Source organism: Triticum dicoccoides, chromosome 2B (genome assembly GCF_002162155.2).
Source record: "Triticum dicoccoides isolate Atlit2015 ecotype Zavitan chromosome 2B, WEW_v2.0, whole genome shotgun sequence".
NCBI lineage: Eukaryota > Viridiplantae > Streptophyta > Magnoliopsida > Poales > Poaceae > Triticum > Triticum dicoccoides.
This window is the reverse complement of record NC_041383.1, coordinates 383918879-383926491: the sequence shown is the minus strand read 5'-3', so window position 1 is coordinate 383926491 and position 7613 is coordinate 383918879. Positions and strand designations below refer to the sequence as shown.

The 7613-nt window shown below is 43.8% G+C and overlaps 1 pseudogene; it reads right to left on the bottom strand.

Moving 5' to 3' along the window:
* Positions 1-6216: 6216 nt before the first annotated feature.
* On the bottom strand, positions 6217-7187 carry LOC119363784 (annotated as a pseudogene).
* Positions 7188-7613: the final 426 nt, after the last annotated feature.

Genomic DNA, 7613 nt, shown 5'->3' with positions numbered 1-7613 from the left:
GCTGCTTTCTCGTTTGTGTCGTGTGTTTGCTGCTTTCTCGGTTGAACCTCGGTAGCTTTACTTCGTATGGTGTAATACATATGCACTCTATCTATCCTAGCAAGCTTGTGTTATATTGTGCTATATTTATGCTATGCTTTGCTTATTATCATGTCTTAGTCTCTAAAATATAGGGGGAGTGTTGATCCTAGTCTGTGTGCTATGCAGTCCAAAGCATTCATCTAAAGTGCACACATCTAGGGGGAGCCCGTCTATATTTTAGAGAGGTGGGGTTTGCCCCTACTCTAAGTTATCTTATCCATATGCAAATCCCGTGTTGTCATCAATCCACCAAAAAGGGGAGATTGTAAGGGCATATTTTTCCCTCAGGTGTTTTGGTGATTGATGACAATGCATTTGCGGACTAATCGTGTGCCTTGAGTTTCTCAGGTTATTCATATCTAGGCACGAGACGATTCGGTGCCCCTCGGAGACTATTGAAGTCGGCGTCGTTCTACGTTTCTCTTTGGTGGATTTGAGTCGTAGGAGAGCCGTACTATTAAGAGGGGGTCCGCGTCGGAAAGGTTTGGGTGGAATTAACACGTACACTTGTTCCTCCTTTCCCTGCATTTTGGAGCTTCCCTTTGTTATCTTGGTTGTACGGAAATCTGACGACTACTGTTGTGCTTGCGGTAGTACCGCAAGTACACGCGGTAGTACCGCTGGGTGTCACGGTAGTACCGCTCATCTGGAGCGGTAGTACCGCGGCTCCCTGGCCTTGTGCCGCTCCGGTGCGGTAGTAGGGGCGGATGTAATTTTTTACATCCGCGCCCTCCACGGTAGTACCGCTCGTCCAGCGCGGTAGTACCGTGGAGGCCCACGGTAGTACCGCTCCCTACGAGTCGTAGTACCGTGGCCCTCCTACCTAGTACCGCAGTGTCGCGGTAGTAGGCGCGGATGTAATTTTTTACATCCGCGCCCGCACGGTAGTACCGCGCCTCGCGGGCGGTAGTACCGCGTCGGATTTTTGTATCTCCTCCGGTTCAGCGAAAGTAGGCACGGATGTAATTTATTTCATCCGCGCCCTTCCCAGGCCGTGACTTTCCTGCCTTGCGGTAGTACCGCGCAAGTGGTAGTACTGCCCCCTTATCAGGCTAGTTCCGGCCTGTGTTGCTGTCGCGGTAGTACTGTGGTTAGCCACGGTAGTACCGCACAGCCTCGCGGTAGTACCGCGCCCCTGGAGCGGTAGTACCGTGTGTCGCGGGCTGAACATGTGGATAACGGTTGGATTTTGTCCACGACTATATAAGGGGCGTCTTCTACCTCTAGTTCACTACCTCTTCCATCTCTAAGCTCCATTGTTGCTCCAAGCTCCTTTTTCACTCGATCTCTCTCCCTAGCCAATCAAACTTGTTGATTTGCTCGGGATTGGGTGACAAGTGCCCGACCTACACTTCCACCACAGGATATTTGATTCCCCCCACTTATCCCTTGCGGATCTTGTTACTCTTGGGTGTTGAGCACCCTAGACGGTTGAGGTCACCTCAAAGCCATACTCCATTGTGGTGAAGCTTCGCGGGATTATTGGGAGCCTCCAAGTGTTGTGGAGATAGCCCCAATCTTGTTTGTAAAGGTCCGGTTGCCGCCTTCAAGGGCTCCAGTAGTGGAATCACGGCATCTCGCATTGTGTGAGGGCGTGAGGAGATTACGGTGGCCCTAGTGGCTTCTTGGGGAGCATTGTGCCTCCACACCGCTCTAACGGAGACGTACTTCCCCTTAAAAGGAAGGAACTTCGGTAACACATCCTCGTCTCCACCGGCTCCACTCTTGGTTATCTTATCCCTTTACTTTTGCAAACTTACTTGTGCCATATCCATTGCTTGCTTGTGTGCTCATTGTCTTTGCATCATATAGGTTGTCCACGTAGTTGCACATCTAGACAACCTATTTCATTGCAAGGTTTAAATTGTTAAAGAAAAGTCTAAAAATTGTTAGTTGCCTATTCACCCCCCCCCCCCTCTAGTCAACCATATCGATCCTTTCAGGTACCTTGCCTAAGCGCCCTGGGCGACCGGACTCGACAAGGGTAAGATCCCAAATCTGTTCATTTCCTGTTGTAAAGTCTGCACCCTTAGAGGTGGCATCCCTTTACGCATGAGCCTTGTTAGTGCATGTCTCAGTCCCTTGAGACATGCTCAGTCCTATGTTAGGAAACCAAACATTGTAATTAGCTTCCCCCTCTATTCCCGGCCATCGTATGGACGAGGCTCCTCTCCCCTTGCTCTGCTGCCCGGAAAGGTATATATATACTTAAATTAGGAATTGAAAATGCTTGGGCTTGCCTTATTCTCTCATTTAAGTCTTCAATTCCCTTATCCGGAATGGAGAGGGATGTTGTTGAAGGAAAGGAACGGAGGTAGATCATTCCTTAGAACGTAGGAGAACAGGACCCACGAATCAACTCTAGTTAGGAAAGCCATGGCTCTGAGCTCTTATCCCTTCATGGGTAAGAGCGAAAGCCCGCAGTCAGGGGTTCTAGGCTGCTTAAGTAGAGTCAGCAGCAGTATGCCCCGGATAGGGGAGACATGGACTTTAGTCCGTATCGACCCGGTGATGCAGGACTGTTCCTAGCCTCGAGGAGTGAATCCGAGAGGCGTGACTGGAGCAAGTGAGTGGGTACTGGGAACCGTAGAGATGAGGATAGATCTACCGGAGAGGGGGAAATAAGATCTTGCGGAGTGGAGCCCACTCCTCTAGTCCTGTCTTGAGCTTAGCTTTCTTTTCCTTGAATTAGTTTCCTGTTCGAATCTTCCTTTTCAAATAGTTGGCAAAGCTAGACTTGATCTATTGAATAGGTCTAGCTTGCGTCTTCCTACGCAGTCATCAAATTGGCTGGCTTTGGACCCTCGATCGCAGCAATGAACTCAGCATCCCACTTAACTTACGTTTGGTACTTTTGAATCTTGTCCCATCCCATAGCTTCACAAGTGAATCTACCTATGGATCCATAAAGTTGATCATTACTTTTCAAATTCTTATTTCATGTGTCCGCCATAGCGCTTATCTATCTTCTGGTCTGATTCATCTTTGGAATGTAACCGGACATATTACAAGGCGAAAAAACAGTGATTTCATCGATTCCGGATTGCCCAGTGTCTCCCTTTCCCTCTTTCCTTTCACTTTCCTCGCATACCGAAAGCATGATTTACCCGAGCCGAGTATCTTGTTAGAGTAGTAGATTCCGCGCTCGAGATGATGTGTGTGACCGGGCAGGAGATTCTTTTACTCCAAAGTCGTTGCGCAGGTTTGTGTGGGACAACTATGTCGATCAGTTTTTAAAGACGCCTAGAAACTATGTCTACAGATTCCGGCAGAGAGTACAAGTGGTGCCATCGGAGGAAGCTGACAACCTCAGAACAAGAATGGAAAAAGGATTGATTACTCGACGAAGTAGTACCAACAGGATATATTAATCACTAGGTTACGGTAATATGTGCTTGTCTCCGAAAAGAAGGATAAAAGGATAGATTAGCAAAGCAGTCACTCCCAACGGCAGATGAAAACGATACCGACACATCTACTAAATTATCTTAACAACCTTGAAGATACGGGATTATATAATCAACTCATTTAGTTAATAGATCATTATTGGATTCTTTTTATTGTGACCAAGATCCATGAAATAGCTCTCTTTATACTACGTTATAACTAGCGGATACTTCCCATTCTTATGTCTTCTTTCCTTATTACGACTCCTGTGCTTAGATAAAATACGACGTTTGAGTTTGGACATAGCCAATTGCTACTTACGGTGCTAGGCCTTTTCAAGCAATGGAAGGCAGACTTGAATGCCAATCAGACATGGCCAGAAGCTTAGATAATATCAGTAGTTTCTCTTGTTTATCACTTAATAAATAGTCTTATTTGTCCCAGGGAGCGAGGAGAGAAGATGACAGGTTGAGTAGAGAAAGGTGGGTCATTGTCCCAACGTAGTAGTATTTTTGTTTTGTTTTCAGCTGATCTATATAAAAATAATAGAATAAATAAAGGCAAAGGATTTGGTTCAGTCGTCAAGTAAAGATTTCCTTTACCCAGAGTTGGGAACTCTGAATAGTTGTTTGAATACCGACTGCCTTCTGCAATATCACTAAACTTGATGAAACCGATAATAGTTCAGGGACCATCAAACCACTACCATTTCTGTAGAGCCCTCCAAGAACTGAGGATGGCTAAAGCTACCTTGAATCTCTGTTTTTGTAGAATCATAAATGGGACACTCTAGATTTTGAATAATAGCTTTAAACCATCCTAATACCTTTGATTATTAAAAGATATTATGTATAGTTAAACCATAATTATCAAAACCTAAACAATTACGTATATCGAAACGACTTCTGGCATCACCGGAGGGATCGGGAACCACATTCGTAGGCCGACAATTTTTCTGGATAGGTCGAACTATTGGAAGCAAATGGAAAAGGAACACCGAGTGGAATCAAAGAAACTAGCGGACTGATCACTAAATAGATACAAATAGGTGCAAATTCTGACTACTACTCATTGATTTATTCCGTTGCAGAAAATACTCGGAAACCAAGATAGCTTTGGATTATATACCTTCAATAATAGTTTTATCAAGACTATTATTACTACGAGTCTTTTGTAACCAATCTATGATAATAGTTTTAGTTTTCTAACATTTGTAGTATATTTTGGAAATGGCGTACAAAAATTACATAATTACCAAGGTCTTTTCCCTTCTACATAATAAGTATTGACCATAATTTATAACGCTTTTCTTATGTATTGAGTATTAAAGATAATATTTGAATAATAATCCTTTGATAATATTTTGAACCATAATATAATAAAGACAGCATAATGTTACATTCCTTTGTGATCAATATTACAGTAATAAATCCTTTCCAATATGTTACAGTCCTACTTTATCAGAATATTCTTTGTACCTGAGAAGTTCTAATTATTGGATTATTCAGAGGGCTTTATAATGGTCATCTAGATCAAAATGTCGAGTCACCAGGACCATTTTGTAGATAGGTTGATCCCAGTGAAGAACAATTTGATCAATGATATGCGTCACTTGGATATTTTAGTCGTCTCAATATATTGGGCCCCTATTATGGATAACATATATTTTGAACCACTTCGCTTGCAGATTGGAGTTTCCTACTGACTATCCGGGTTCTTGATACCGCCGGCCGGGAATAAGTACCTATCCCTTACGGAATCGAACCCGTGTCTTCGACATGAAAAGACGATGTCCTAACCTCTGGACGAAAGGGACCAAAAAGCTATTTTTCATATACTTAAGAGAAGAGAAGTGGTTCCTTTTCTTTCTATACGAAATACTTGATGCACTTATTGAATGGAAACTTGAATTGAGAGAAAAGGTGTGCTACGCTTCTTCATTCTCGTAACTCAATCAATATCAAGAACATAAAGAGTTTGTATAGAGATGGATTTCTCTTTAGTTCCAAGACTTTTTTTTTGAATGGCTCGTGTTGCGCTAGTGACACAAGGGTAAAACGCTCGAGTTGGCTTGCTGACTCGAGGAGGGAAAGGCTCCATTTGCTTTAGTGAATGGAGGAAGAAACAACCATAGTAACTATCTATGAAATTGATTGATGGATATGAGAGTGGTGCAAGACCGGGACAGAGGAACCATAGGAATGTTATGTCAGGTTCCTTGCTCACTTCTCAAGCCCAATATCATTCCTCCAACTCGGACTTTCATGCTAGAATTAAGAACCCCCCTAAACAATGACAGCGTACCGAGCGGGCCCTACGTCTATCGGGGAGCTCAAATCCTCACTAGAGTGAGGCACGTCTCGATCAATACATCTCGAATCTAAAGAGAGAATGTTATTGTTATGCTGTCCCCACTCTGGAGTATGATTGACCATATCATCCAGCGAGTGGTCTTAAGCGCTCAATGCATCCATACTGAACTCGAATGTGCGCGCTTCGGAAGAGAAAGTAATGCAAACTACTAACTGTTATGCCGGCTTGGCCCGATCAAGACTTCTATCCCTCAGAAACTGTCTCGCGTCTTATCCGTGTGCGCGGTTGAGGACATTGGACTTCGTATTCTTCCTGGGTCTGGCTCGGCTGGAATCTACAATCTACACCTCTCCAAACACAATATCTTGAGTACCCGGAGAAGTTCCGTTTGTCTTCGAGCTTTTATTCCTCAATCCACTTATTCATTCCCTTCTTTCATATACCTCCCCACCAATAGATAGAGACAAATGGGAATAACCGAACCACGTCTACAAAATGCCAGTACCATGCAGCTGCTTCAAAGCCAATGTAATGCTTCTTGGTCAGATGACCAAGATATTGGCGAATACCACATACGATCAAAAAAAGAGTACCTATAATCACATGAAAACCATGAAAGCCAGTTGCTAAGAAAAAGGTAGAACCATAAATACTATCCGAAATAGTGGAGGGTGCTTGGTAATATTCCATTCCTTGAAATCCAGTGGATACTAGAGCCAGTGAAACGGTTGCTACTAAAGCGTAAACTGCTCGTTTTTCCTTCCCCGCGAGTATAGCATGATGAGCCCAAGTTACGGCAGCTCCGGATGAAGGGAGAATAGGGGTATTAAGAATAGGGATTTCCCAAGGATCTAAAACCCCAATCCCTTTTGGGGGCCAAATACCTCTGATCTCTACCGTAGGTGCCAAAGAAGAATGAGAAGAAGCCCAAAAAAGCAAAAAGGAACATAACCTCCGAGACTATGAAGAGAATAGAACCATATCGAGGTCCTAATTGTACAGCTTTTGTATGATGCCCTTCCAACGTGGATTCACGTAGAACATCCCGCCACCATACGAACATGGTATAAAGGATAAATATTAGGCCCAAACTGAGAAGTGTTGCACCCCCTTGAAATGAGTGCATGTAAATCACACCTCCTATGGTAGTTGCCAAAGCTCCGAGTGAACCCGAAATAGGCCATGGACTTGGATCTACCAAGTAATAAGAATGCCTCTGAGATTCAATCATAAACCACTTTGCCCCGGTTGTATGTAAACCCCCCTTCACCCCCATCCCCTAAAGTGGTAAAGAAGGAGGCTCTTTTTTGTCTCATTAGGACAAACAAATAGGAAGGGATAGTTCTTTCATTGCATTGATAGAAGTGAGACTATCAAAAGATCTCTCTATTATTTAGAGAAAAGAGTTGGCGCAGGTTCTACCAACGAAACCAAGAAGTTTTTGATTGGTCTTTATCATTCGGAACCCTCTCCGTATTAGTAAGAAAAACACACCCAGACTCTGACTTCAATGGTAGGAACAACCTCAGCACTCCGGCGTGAACATGAACAATCATTCTATGCAAAATTTCATGTATGATAGTGGTCGATCCCTCGGGAGTGACATTCGTTACTTTGGATTTTGTTCACGCGGTGATCTTCTCTCTTTCCAAGAGTACTACCCTTTACGTAGTCTATGTCTGGGGAGACAGGTGCGGTAGAGAGGTCCCCCACTTCGATTCCTGTCCCGTTAGCATCTCCGATTCGAGAGTTGGGATGACTCCGTTAGTTTCGGTCGGGATAACTATATATGGGAATATGAAAGCAAGAACTACTAATTGTAAAAATGACAA